The sequence below is a fragment of the Lactuca virosa genome, chromosome 4, assembly GCF_052849685.1.
Source record: "Lactuca virosa cultivar CGN04683 chromosome 4, Lactuca_virosa_CGN04683_v6, whole genome shotgun sequence".
NCBI lineage: Eukaryota > Viridiplantae > Streptophyta > Magnoliopsida > Asterales > Asteraceae > Lactuca > Lactuca virosa.
This window is the reverse complement of record NC_136429.1, coordinates 64,559,346-64,572,340: the sequence shown is the minus strand read 5'-3', so window position 1 is coordinate 64,572,340 and position 12,995 is coordinate 64,559,346.

The following is a 12,995-nucleotide window of genomic DNA, read 5'->3' as shown; positions in this document are numbered from 1 at the left end:
GTCCCGAAGCCCCGAGGATCTCGAGAAGTAAAGTTTCCGAGCCGAAACTCTGCCCGCGAGAAACCCGGTTTTCAAGAAAGCATCCTGGTTTCACCGGAGAATTTCTACTCGAAGAGTCGTGGTGCTGCCCGATCATCGTCTTATCAAGTGAGTGCATAGTCCCTTTCATGAACATGATTTTAATACAAGTATTTTTTGAATGTATTAAATATATGATTTGTGTGAGTTATTTGATGATGTCTGAATTAAGTGTTAAAGAACATACCTGATTGTTTATGATAACTTAGGTTAAAGAGTAAGGTCCCGTTTGATAGTTTCTGTCTGGGAAAGTGTTGTCTGGTAAAGTGCTGTCTGGGAAAGTTTTCTGACCGGGAAAGAAACCATGTTGTTTGATTGTACATCTGATTGACTGTGCTGAATGATAAAAAAAAGTAATAATTCAATAAAAAATAAATTTAAAAAAAGTTATTTAAAAAAATTAATAATCCAATAAAGAAAGAAAGAGGCGGGGTTTGATGTATAATTGTCTTTCCAGCCCATTCAGCCAGAAAGATATGATTTTGGGGCTTTCTGGGAAAGACATATCTTACCGGAAAAGACCCCTTCTTTTGTGCAAATCAAACAGTCTTTCCGGTCCATTCAGCCAGAAAGATCTGTTTGGACCTGGAAAGATGCGTATCAAACGGGTCCTAAACCTAAGGTTTGTTATAATGGTTATGGGGTAGTATCTCTTTATGCGTACAAGTGAGATATATACGGAGAATAGAACTTTATAATATATGTCATTAATCCGGAAGCATGGATTAGACATAGTTATTCGTCCCTAGTCCGTGAGTATGGATTGGACTTAGTTAATTGTCATTAATCCGGGAGTATGGATTAAGACTTAGTAAGTTGTCATTAATCCGGGAATATGGATTAAGACATAGTCAGTTGTCCTTAGTCCGGGAGTATGGTCAGGACATGGAATCTGTCATTAGTCCGGGAGTATGGATTTAGACATAGACCAATTGTCCCTTATTCGGGAGTATGGGATGGGCACAATCATGGACTCGAGAATATGAATTAGATCCGGGAGTAAGAGTTAAAATTTAAGGTCCAAGGGAATGGATAGTCTCGTTTTGAGGATTGACGGGGTGGGGTAAGAGTTGGATATATATATATATATATATATATATATATATATATATATATATATATATATAGAGAGAGAGAGAAAATTTTATATTGTGTGAATTCTAAATTATATATCTATGTTATAACATTGTGGGATTGAAATCCCTATGTACTCACCAGGTTTTCCAAACCTGACCCACTCAATATTTTTGTATCACAGGTATCGATACAAAGACACATTACACTGAGAGATTAAAGAGGTGTATATCATTAGTGTAGATGAATGTAAGTTCGGTTTATGCTTATGTGTCTGTATTGACCAGGACATCCCAAATGTTTTAAAACGAATAAAATACATCTCTTCGGAGATGCTTGGATAAAGTATTTATCATGTTTTCTGGGAACAAATTCCGCAACAGTTTTCTTTAAAAGATTACTCTGATTTTATAAAAACAAAGCATAAACGAAATCGGTCTTTTCTGGCCGTGAAAATGGGGATGTCACAGTTGGTATCAGAGCATTAGTTTAAGCGAACTAGGAATTTGTAGGATTTCTAAACTTAAACTTAGAATGCTAAGTGATGATTGTGAGATGAGTGTCTACCATATTTTAAGACATGAGCACTAGTTTATATTAGGAAAGTTGCCTAGAATGCTTTTATGTGCTAAATGTTATATGTTTGCCATATATGATATTATTTGTTCGGATCTGTGGTTTGTTGCTAACCGGATCTAGAAACCTTATGTGTTTAGGATTCTAAGCGTATGACGACGGTATTAGAACTAGCATGTAAACGTTTCGGAGTGATAAGGATGATTTGAACGTCTATCGTAATAGAGATCTAAATTCGCCTAATTTGGTGTATAATCAAAAATGGCAAGAACCAGGAGTGGAGCTGGAAACGTGAACGAAAACAGGAATCAACCACTTGTGATTGAGCAATTAGTTGTTGCAGCAGCACCACCTGAGCCGATGACAATGGCTGGAGTACAATTGATGATTCAAACGATGTTGGATCGTCAGATGGAAGAAACTAGACGTCTGCTTCTGCAGAATCGTGAAGAACCTTCAATGCCAATTGAACAGCCCGAATTAAGTGAAGGGCAGTCGGAAGGAGGAAACTTCAGTGGGATTATTGGTCAAGCCAACCCACCGGTGGTTAGACGTAACAACCAGGATGGAGGAAACGACGGACGTGGATGCAAGTATAAAGATTTCATGGCATCCAAACCACCATGTCTATCCGGAAGCCCGACGCCGGTAGAAGTAATAATAAATTGGATCTCCGAAATGGAGACAATGTTTGAAAGTTGCGAATGCAGCAACAGGCAGAAGACAGCTCTTGCGATCCCTCTATTAAAATCTGGAGTGTTGAGTTGGTGGAAGCTGTTAGCTGACTCAATGCCCAAGGGAGAAGCGAGCAGGATGTCTTGGGAAGACTTTGTGGTGCAACTCAAATTGCAATACTGCTCCGAGCAGGACCTTCTGGAAATCAATAATGAGTTTCAGAATTTGAAGAAGGGAAAAATGAGCATTACTGAATACGCTGCTAGTTTCATGGAAAAGATGAAGCTTATTCCATATTTAGTTCCAACTGAACTCTCCAAGGTTAAAAAGTTTGCCCGTGGATTACCAGTGGACTTTGGTCCGATGGTCAAGCAAGCAACCACTTTGAAAGTCGCCATCTGGGTTGCTAAGAACGTCGAGACCCAGATAAGGGAAAAGAATCTGGAGAGGGCCGAAGTGGGCGAGAAAAGAAAGTTTGAAGGATCCTCAAGGTCCGATGAGAAGAGAAAATTCTCGAAGTCTGATTCGAAGGAGTTCGAAGAAGGAGCCCAATGGTGTGATAAGTGCAAGAGGAAGCACATTGGGAGATGCTCTATAGAGATGACCTGCTTCAAATGCGGGAAGACTGGTCATTATGCCAGTGAATTCACAACCAAAAGAGAAGCCTGCTTTAAGTGTGGTAAAGAAGGACACTTCAAGCAAAACTGCCCAAGAAGAGAAGGGGCTACAAAGCCGAATGTGCTGCCACAGCCAAAGGCAAGAGCATTTCAAATGATCCTTGACGAAGCAGATGTCAATGTGAGGAATCAAGGATGAAGACTTCATATCAGGATATAGCTAGTATCAGGTTGTGTAGCCTATTAGAGGCATAGTATAGGGTTAACTTGAACCTCTGTGTAATCGTTTCAAGAAATAATATAAACCCTGGTTTTGATATCTATGTGATATTTATGGTTTTAATATCTGATGTGTTAAATGATTGTGTGATTTTTGTATGGTGACTTGGTTAGACTGAGAGACAATACTTGGGACGAGTATGAGTAGGTGTGAATAGTAGTAGAGATCTATACTACTGGAAGCACAGGACTCACACTTGGATCAGGAAAAGTCACAAGGTTACCAAGAAGCTAGTAATTGATTCCGTTTTATTTAAGTATGTCATTACCGTTGTTTCGGTAATAACTAAGTAGGTGATTGTTATTCCGACCCTAGTGGTCATATCAAATTGAGTCCGACTACGATGAGTTTGTTATGTGGTTCGGAGAACCAAGTTCGATGTAGCATCTGACTTAAGCCAGAAGATTGAAATCAAAACGATCAATAGTATCACGCTCGTTGTTAAAAAAAAGTTAGTAGCTAGAAAGGCTACATGCTAAAAATGTGATTATATCACATTAGAACATGAAGAAAGGTATATTCCATTCTGGAATTTGACTCTAAGAGACTTGAGTCTAAGCGTTGCATCATACGATGAGAGGTCATTAGAACATGACCCATCGGTCTGTTACAATAAATGAAGGAAAGTACTTATTCTAAGAAGAAGAAGGAGTCCACAATAAGGACTTATTTTGTAACTCGTAGGTTACGATTGAAATCCAACACGGTACGAGGAACAGGTGCAAGATTTAGCATCACGGTTATTAATAGGATGGAAAGATAATGTATTGAATCGTTATACAAGCCCTATTTCGTTGATTATTCTGGGACGTAATCATCCTAAGGGGGAGATAATTGTAACGCCGGTAGATCCGGGCTAGTCAATTTAGAGACGATAAGCATCAAAAATGACTTGTTGATAGAAGACTGTTTTGAATATATAATCTTAACCAAGTTGTAGTATATGTCACAAGGTTTCCGTACATATAAAGAACGCTGAAATCCGAGTTATAACGAAGAAGTTATGACCTGTCGACGTTTCGCGACAGATCCGGCACGACACAGCGCGACGTAAATAATGAATTTACGATAGAGCGACATTTAGCCTTAGTGGTCTAAACGAAAGTCGTAGAATACGTTAAACCGAGAGCGTGCATAAAAAGAACATCTAAATCAGACTTCGTACGAGGAAGTTATGATTTTTTGAAGTTTCGACTTAGCAGTATGCAGCCCAAAGTTCGAATATGAGATTGAGTGATTTCTAGCCGAAACAATTTAAACGATAATCGAAGATCTCGTTAATAGTAGTTCAACGGTAAAAAGACAGACGAAAACGGACGACGGATGAAGAAGTTATGAATTTTTAACAGACTTTTCCTGTCCCGGCCTGTTAAAAATATAATAATAATAATAAAGTCAAAATTAGCCGACGGAGTCTAAATGAAAGTTGTAGAACATAATCTCACCTACGCGTGGATATAAAGAACGTCAAAAACGGAGATTGTATGCGAAAGTTACGAATTTTTTAAGTTTGATAAATCGGAGTACGCCCAGCGTACAGGAGTACACCCAGCGTACCCCTATACATGGACCGAAATGGTCCATGTCGCCCTACTCCACCACTCGAGTGCCCCGGGTCCGTAAGCAGTGACGCATTCGGTCTGATCCTCTTAGTATGCCCAGCGTACTACTTGTAGAGGGAGTACGCCCAACGTACTCTGAAGTTACGCCCAGCGTAATCGCAGGGATCAACCCCTATAAATAGATGTCATGGGCTGCCGAGTTTTAGTGCTCAAATTCTTCTCTCTCACTTCTTATTGCCTCGTTTTGCGTGCAGCTTATACCCCGAAGCCCCGGTATCATTCCCGAGACCCGAAGCAAGTCCCGAATCCCCGAAGATCCCGAGTAGTAAAGTTTTCGAGCTGAAACTCTGCCCGTGAGAAACCCGGTTTTCAAGAAAGCATCCCGGTTTCACCGGAGAATTTCTACTCGAAGAGCCGTAGTGCTGCCCGATCATCGTCTTATCAAGTGAGTGCATAGTCCCTTTCATGAACATGATTTTAATACAAGTATTGTTTGAATGTATTAAATATATGATTTGTGTGAGTTATTTGATGATGTCTAAATTAAGTGTTAAAGAACATACCTGATTGTTTATGATAACTTAGGTTAAAGAGTAAACCTAAGGTTTGTTATAATGGTTATGGGGTGGTATCTCTTTATGCGTACGAGTAGATATATACGGAGAATAGAACTTTATAATATATGTCATCAATCCGGAACCATGGATTAGACATAGTTATTCGTCCCTAGTCCGTGAGTATGGATTGGACTTAGTTAATTGTCATTAATCCGGGAGTATGGATTAAGACTTAGTAAGTTGTCATTAATCCGGGAATATGGATTAAGACATAGTCAGTTGTCCTTAGTCCGGGAGTATGGTCAGGACATGGAATCTGTCATTAGTCCAGGAGTATGGATTTAGACATAGACCAATTGTCCCTTATTCGGGAGTATGGGATGGGCACAATCATGGACTCGAGAATATGGATTAGATCCGGGAGTAAGAGTTAAAATTTAAGGTCCAAGGGAATGGATAGTCTCGTTTTGAGGATTGAGGGGGTGGGGTAAGAGTTGGATATATATATATATATATATATATATATATATATATATATATATATATATATATAGAGAGAGAGAGAGAGAGAGAGAGAAAATTTTATATTGTGTGAATTCTAAATTATATATCTATGTTATAACATTGTGGGATTGAAATCCCTATGTACTCACCAGGTTTTCCAAACCTGACCCACTCAATATTTTTGTATCACAGGTATCGATACAAAGACACATTACACTGAGAGATTAAAGAGGTGTATATCATTAGTGTAGATGAATGTAAGTTCGGTTTATGCTTATGTGTCTGTATTGACCAGGACATCCCAAATGTTTTAAAACGAATAAAATACATCTCTTCGGAGATGCTTGGATAAAGTATTTATCATGTTTTCTGGGAACAAATTTCGCAACAGTTTTCTTTAAAAGATTACTCTGATTTTATAAAAACAAAGCATAAACGAAATCGGTCTTTTCTGGCCGTGAAAATGGGGATGTCACAGTTTCAAACTCTTCAGCGAGACACACAACACATATACGGATAGAACGAGTCACATATATCGTCATCGGCACTCATTTACAGCTTCTTTGTATCCGGTCCAACTTCGCTTCTTTGTATCCGGTCCAACTTCAGCTCCATTTTGCCTCTTTTTTTTTAAAAACATATTTTATCTGCAATATAGCAATTCCAAGCATTATAAACGCCGTTTATCTATTTATGCAACAAAAACACTCAAAACAATAACATATCGTACATAATATATATATATATATATAAAATAAGGGATATCAACCAATAAATTTGATTATTTGATTATGGTCCATTTTCATAGTATATTTATGCAATAAAGTGGAAAAGTGGGTCGTGTGCCTACTTTGGATCTAAACATAAAGTTAAGTGGTAACTTTAATTCTTAAACAATATATGGGTTTATGTATTCTTACATTATAACTTCATTTTGATATGTCATACATATTAAACAGAGTTTGTGTGTATTGTATATTTGCCATTAAATATTGTTCTTGAAATAGATGTTGGAAATGCTAAAAACTTGTCCAACAAATAAAGAGTATGGAAGCTTAAATCACTTTAAATGAGGTGGCATCGGGGCAAGGTAAATGTATCGTCACTCTCTTTTTGTGTACACAAGGGTCTCACAAAATCAATAAAAAAAGGTTTTGCTTGATTGAATGATTGATTGGTGATTCTTGTTTTTTCAACTTCCATAATGTCTACAGGTTTTATCATATGGATTCATTGCTTTAATAATTACTATTTCGTAATGCCTATTGTTTTGGTTATATGGATTCTTTCCATTGGATGTTGTGTGTTTATAATGGAGGTTATACTCTAAAAGAATAAGAATGAAGAAAAAGAATGCCAACACATATTCTCTACAAAACAGAAAATGACATTATGATCTTGAGTTGTAAATTCTTCAACATGATAAAGATATATGATAGATTTCTATTGCAAAATTTTCTAAGGTAAAATTGAGACGTTTTCTTAAGTTGGACGGTCTTTAAAAAAAAGGTTTTAGAGTATTGTATCTTAGGAGATAGACGTCGAAATAAGTTTTAGGACAAATGTGTTTACATGTGCCTCAATCAAATTGTTCTTTACTTAAGACTCAGATTTAGGTCTTATCATTCAATTACAAATTTTTCATGCTTGTAGCTTCGGGTTCAATTTACATTATCTGATAAAACTTTCTCACGTTAATAACTATGCGTTACTCATTAGTTTTATTTACCTACTATTTTCTATTTTCTATTTATTTTATACTATTTAATTACGTTATGACATTTAAATTTTATTAGATACTATATGATGATGATAATAATTTATAAGATGATATCTATTTCATTATAGTTTATAGCTATTTAGAGCATAGTTTCGCCTTTTTTATTTGGTGTGAGTCTTTGTAGAGTAGTTACAAACAAAGAATTTAGACATTAATTGTAGCGACTATGGAAGATGGAAAGAAATCCATATAACCAAAATAACAGGCGTTACAGAAGAGTCATTATTAGAGATATGGATACATGTAAACACACACCATTCAATGGAAAGAATAATGACTCTAGACATCATGGACCTCTACTTGTATACCAATAATCAAATAAACATATGTACTCAACAAAATCTAACAAAAAAAATATAACTCCTTAGAGAGACCCTCATTACACAATAGTCACCATTATCACATTTTCCCTAATAAGTATTTCAAGAAAAGATACGAAATCATGGAGTTTGATATCTCAAAAATCAATCTCGCCAAGTGTTATGACTTTCCCTTCAGTAATGTTAAATGAAAGCAAGAAAATTGACTTAATAAGGTAATTAACTTTTTGATTTGTTCACATCTGGGTAACTACTTTTTTGTACACATCTTTTTTTTTTTTGAAACGACAAATATATTAAAAGAGGGTACCCTCGCCTAACAAGGAACTAGATGAGGGACCAAAAACAAGATACAAGTAAGTACATAAATTACAAACCAAAAAATGGAGAGATCAACCACTCCTCCCAGCTACAAATTCCTTTTTTACCCCTATTCTTTATCCAATAAAATACCATAGACTTAATGCATTCAGTTCCATTATGATTATTAAGACCGGCTGTAGCACGTTACATCCGGTCATAATGGTTATATGTGAACACTTCCAAAAAGTTCGTTACGTAGATGTGTACAAAAAAAGTTACCCAAATGTGAACAAAACGACAAGTTAATTACTCTAATAAGTCAATTTATTTTATTTTTTATTTAACTTCTAATTTTATTTGGTATGAATAAATAACTCAAATTTGACATGAAAAAAAAACACATCGTCATTTTATAGAATTTTATTGTTTAAGATATTAAATATAAAATTTTTAATTTACTAGAGACTAAAAGTATCAGAAATTGAGACCAATAATATATATATATATATATATATATATATATATAAAGAAACACCGTTTGATGAGCTAAAGCTTAGAATGTTGTTAAAAGAGTTTCAGGTTTTGATTTGCATTTCAAGTTATAGTTTTCAATTCATCTGGTTCTCCAATTTTTCTTTCTGGTATTAATTTTCTTTTCATGCAAGGATTGTGATGCGTTGGGTTGTGGTGGTGGAAAATTCGATGAAGAGATAGTGTGTTGTAGTGTTGGTTCGTCGGAGTTGAAAAACCGAAAAAAGAAGGGATGGTGAAGACGTCGATGTCATTAGAAAATTAATAGACGTCAATGTCATTTCAAGTTATCGTATGGACACGAGACATGGATTGAAATCAATCTCATTGTCCAAAATTTTATTTCCCGATTTCCTGATTTATGACGACAGAATTCGGAGTACTAATTGAACACATCAATTCAGTCCAGGCTCGGCCAAGCACTTCAGATGTCGACAACAAATCATCGAGGGGCCCAAAGATATTGCTTTTTCCTGTTAGGGCAAAAGGAACAAATAAATTTTGACTCATATGATTGTATCTTTACTCACCAAATCATGCATGACACTACGTTTTATAACATCACGTTACCGATGCGTTTACATAACACAAATGCACAACGGACTTGTAAATTACAACTCGTATATCTCCATTTCAAGAATATAAGATATTATTGTCTCAGAATTAATCATGATAAATCCATGAAGTAACTCTTTGAGCGTGGGTTTATCCGATACTCAAAAACCCCATTTTTCTAAGTACTCATGAACATTGTAGTAACCATTGCAATGTCTAATCTCCATAGACTCCATAGACAGTCTACAATTCAATTCATGACAACCTTAATTCACTACTTACTTCGAAAAGTATGAGCGACTGTGGAATTTCGAATAATCAAATCATTTAGGAAGTAAAACATGCAAAGTAAAAACACAATAATAAACAAATTAACTATGGTCTCAAACCTATTGAAAATAAATAAAACTCTATTATTTAATCACCATAATAATTACGACTTTATGCATTGTATAATATTTCGAGTAATCAACTAACCACATGAAATTAAACATCAGTCATGTCATGTTATGAACATGTATACTATGCATCTCTATGGTCCTTCTTTTGTGAACATATCAATTGGATATTATTCCAATGATGCTCATTTCACAATTCCAAATTATTATTACTATCCAAGATGTGATGGAATTTTGACTTAAAATGCATTAATCTCCTGTGATATCAAGATTCCAAAGTCTCAAAGATTTAGTCTTTGATGTTACAGAATATCCTATTGGAACTTTGTTGCTAGAAATAATTCTATGGTAAGGAAGGTTCTAATTCATGGTACACTCCTTGAATACTTCTCATGCATTGAAGTTTCCAACTCACATGTAGATTTTTTTCAACTATCTCCCATTATGGAAACAATTCCATCCTTCCATATGACCATCAATTCTAATCAAGAACCATCTCAATCCAGAATGATGTCACTATGGTCTGTCCAAATTGAAAATATACTTTTAATTGTCCTCAAGCAACCAATCTTTTGGTATAACCTTAGAATGTTCTTGATAGTCGTTTAATAACTTTAGTCACACAAAGTTATAGTCCTTTTCTCTCACAATCCTCCGAGCATTTGAAAAATTATAATAAGTGAAGATTATAGCATATATAATTGATCCTATATCTGAAGCATATGGGACTCGACTCATTATATCTTATAAGGATCTGATATCTGGTCAATTTCTTGCTATAATATTTCCATATATTGAATTTCCTATGTTGAACCATTTCAACATGATATCCATATATGTCTATGACTAAGTTCTATTAAACTATGCAATCTAAACCTTTATATTCGAAAAGAAGTATGAGTGCCCTCTCCCTTAAGTCTACTATAGCAAAACAATTCCCAAACTTTGCAATTTGCAAATTGAAAACTTTTTTCCTACGAACAGTATTGTCAACACACAATACTAGCATAACAATTATGCTCCCATTATCCTTGACATGTATCCAAAAATCAACTGGACTTCTAGAAATCAATACTCTTGACTTTCCTTACTGAAGTAAAGATTTCTGTTACGCGATGCTTCGATAAGTCTTCAACTAGACTTCTTAAGCTTATATACCTTCATTGGATAGCACATGTGCGAGTTTAAACCCTTTCAGCACTTGTAGATATATGTCATGAAACTTCAAACAGTTCCTTGCCATTCCTCAAATTCCAAATATGAAAAGGGATGTCGTAATCATATTATGAATTTGAGAATGCAATTAACATAGCCAATATCCATATTATTCTTTATCAGATCTTTAAAATCTACTAGCGAAGGTGATTCCTCATAATCATTTTCATGAATTAGATCGAATATTTACCACAGATTTCAAAGTTCATAAGTTCCCATCCATGTGAATCTATCATTTGCAACCTACAATTATAAGATAAGGTTTAAGACAAAACAAAATTCAAATTTAGCTTTCCTTCATGGACTAAACTTTGTAATTCTAAATTTCTTGCCCTTTGGTAGCTCAAGGGCCTACCAATGCTTCCATGTTGTCAGCAGCTTACCCATATTAATCGATGTACTTTCATTGACCAATATGTTTTTTGATTTTTCAGTTAAATGAAAAACATATAACTCATATGCATTGCCAACTCAACTAGAAGTGCACATAAATAAGAATGTGTCAACGAAACACAATAGGTTATCAACCTCAGGTCGCGTGCTAGTGATAACTAAAATGCTTATTGGCGGTTGACTCTTGAAACTCTCAAGATCAATATGACTCCCACTGACTTCCTAACATATGAGTTTTTCTCCCAAGGAACATTCCTTGACGAGCTAAAACAAATATTCAAAAGTTTGTGTGGATTCCAGACAAGAAAACACTTCGTAGAATAGGTCTCAGTTTATCCTTCGTTTCTCAATTAACGAAAAACATCACAAATCCAATTCTATATGTGCTATAATAAGAAAACATTTTACTCTACATATTTCAAGGTGTTTTCAACCTTCTTAGTTTGAAAGGAGTTTCAAGATACGATTTGTAGTTACTAGAGTATGACTCTAAAACTTGATTGGAACAAAGTATGACTCATCTATGATCGACTCATTTCCAACAATATTCGATTCCTTTTCTTAGTCATACAATTGCATTAAGATGTTATTCAAGGATCAATTGCGATATAAAATCACAATCACTAAGATGATCATAAAACGTGATACTAAAGTACTCCCCTTTCCTTTCAAATTGGAGAAACTTTTATCTTTCTGCCTAATAGATTCTTCTTATTCGTTCTGCTACTCTTTGAATCTTTTCAAAGTATCAGAATTATGCTTAATCTTATAAACACAACCATATTCACTCAAACATCAGTAAAACATGACGAATAGAATTATTGTCCTTTGTAGTGGGTCTAAATAGTGCATATCAACATGCACTAGATCCATCAATCCTTAACTTGCCTCACATAAACATGTAATCAATGAATTAATTATAATTTTCCAATAAACAAGATTCTCATACACTATACAATGTGAATTGTACAACACCAAGTATCTGTCCAGTTGATAATGAGATTTCTTTTCACTTGGTTAATTATGACAATACCACATGCGATAAGAATCAAATCTAAAATTAATATTGCCAATATTAGAAATGTAACCAACACTTTCATAAATTCCATTGCAAGAAAATATAAATCAGGCAACCGGGTAAACCAAAATTTCACTTTATTGAAAATAAACGAAAAGTTGGAACTCGTCGTTACAATGCATAAAATGAAAACTATGTTTCTAGACATTTCCAAAGAGTAATAGCTATCTATTAAATTACCCCAACTCCTTAGTAGTAGCTCCAAATTCGGATCTTCGAACCATGTGACCAAAGTCCATTTTCACGATCAGATTTAGCCCACCTTGCTCAAGCTTCCTTATTTCTCTTAGCTCCTTTAATACCATTAAAATGTGATCATCACATCATGTATTAAGAGTCTATGAATAGGAACTTATAAAACAATGGAGTTAGATAATGGATATACCTGAAGTAGAGTCACACGACTTGACTTTACTATCTCTATCATCTTTCAGGTATTTTTGGGCAACTTCGGTTCCAATGTCCCTTCAATTGGTTGTAGAAACAAATGGACTCTTTG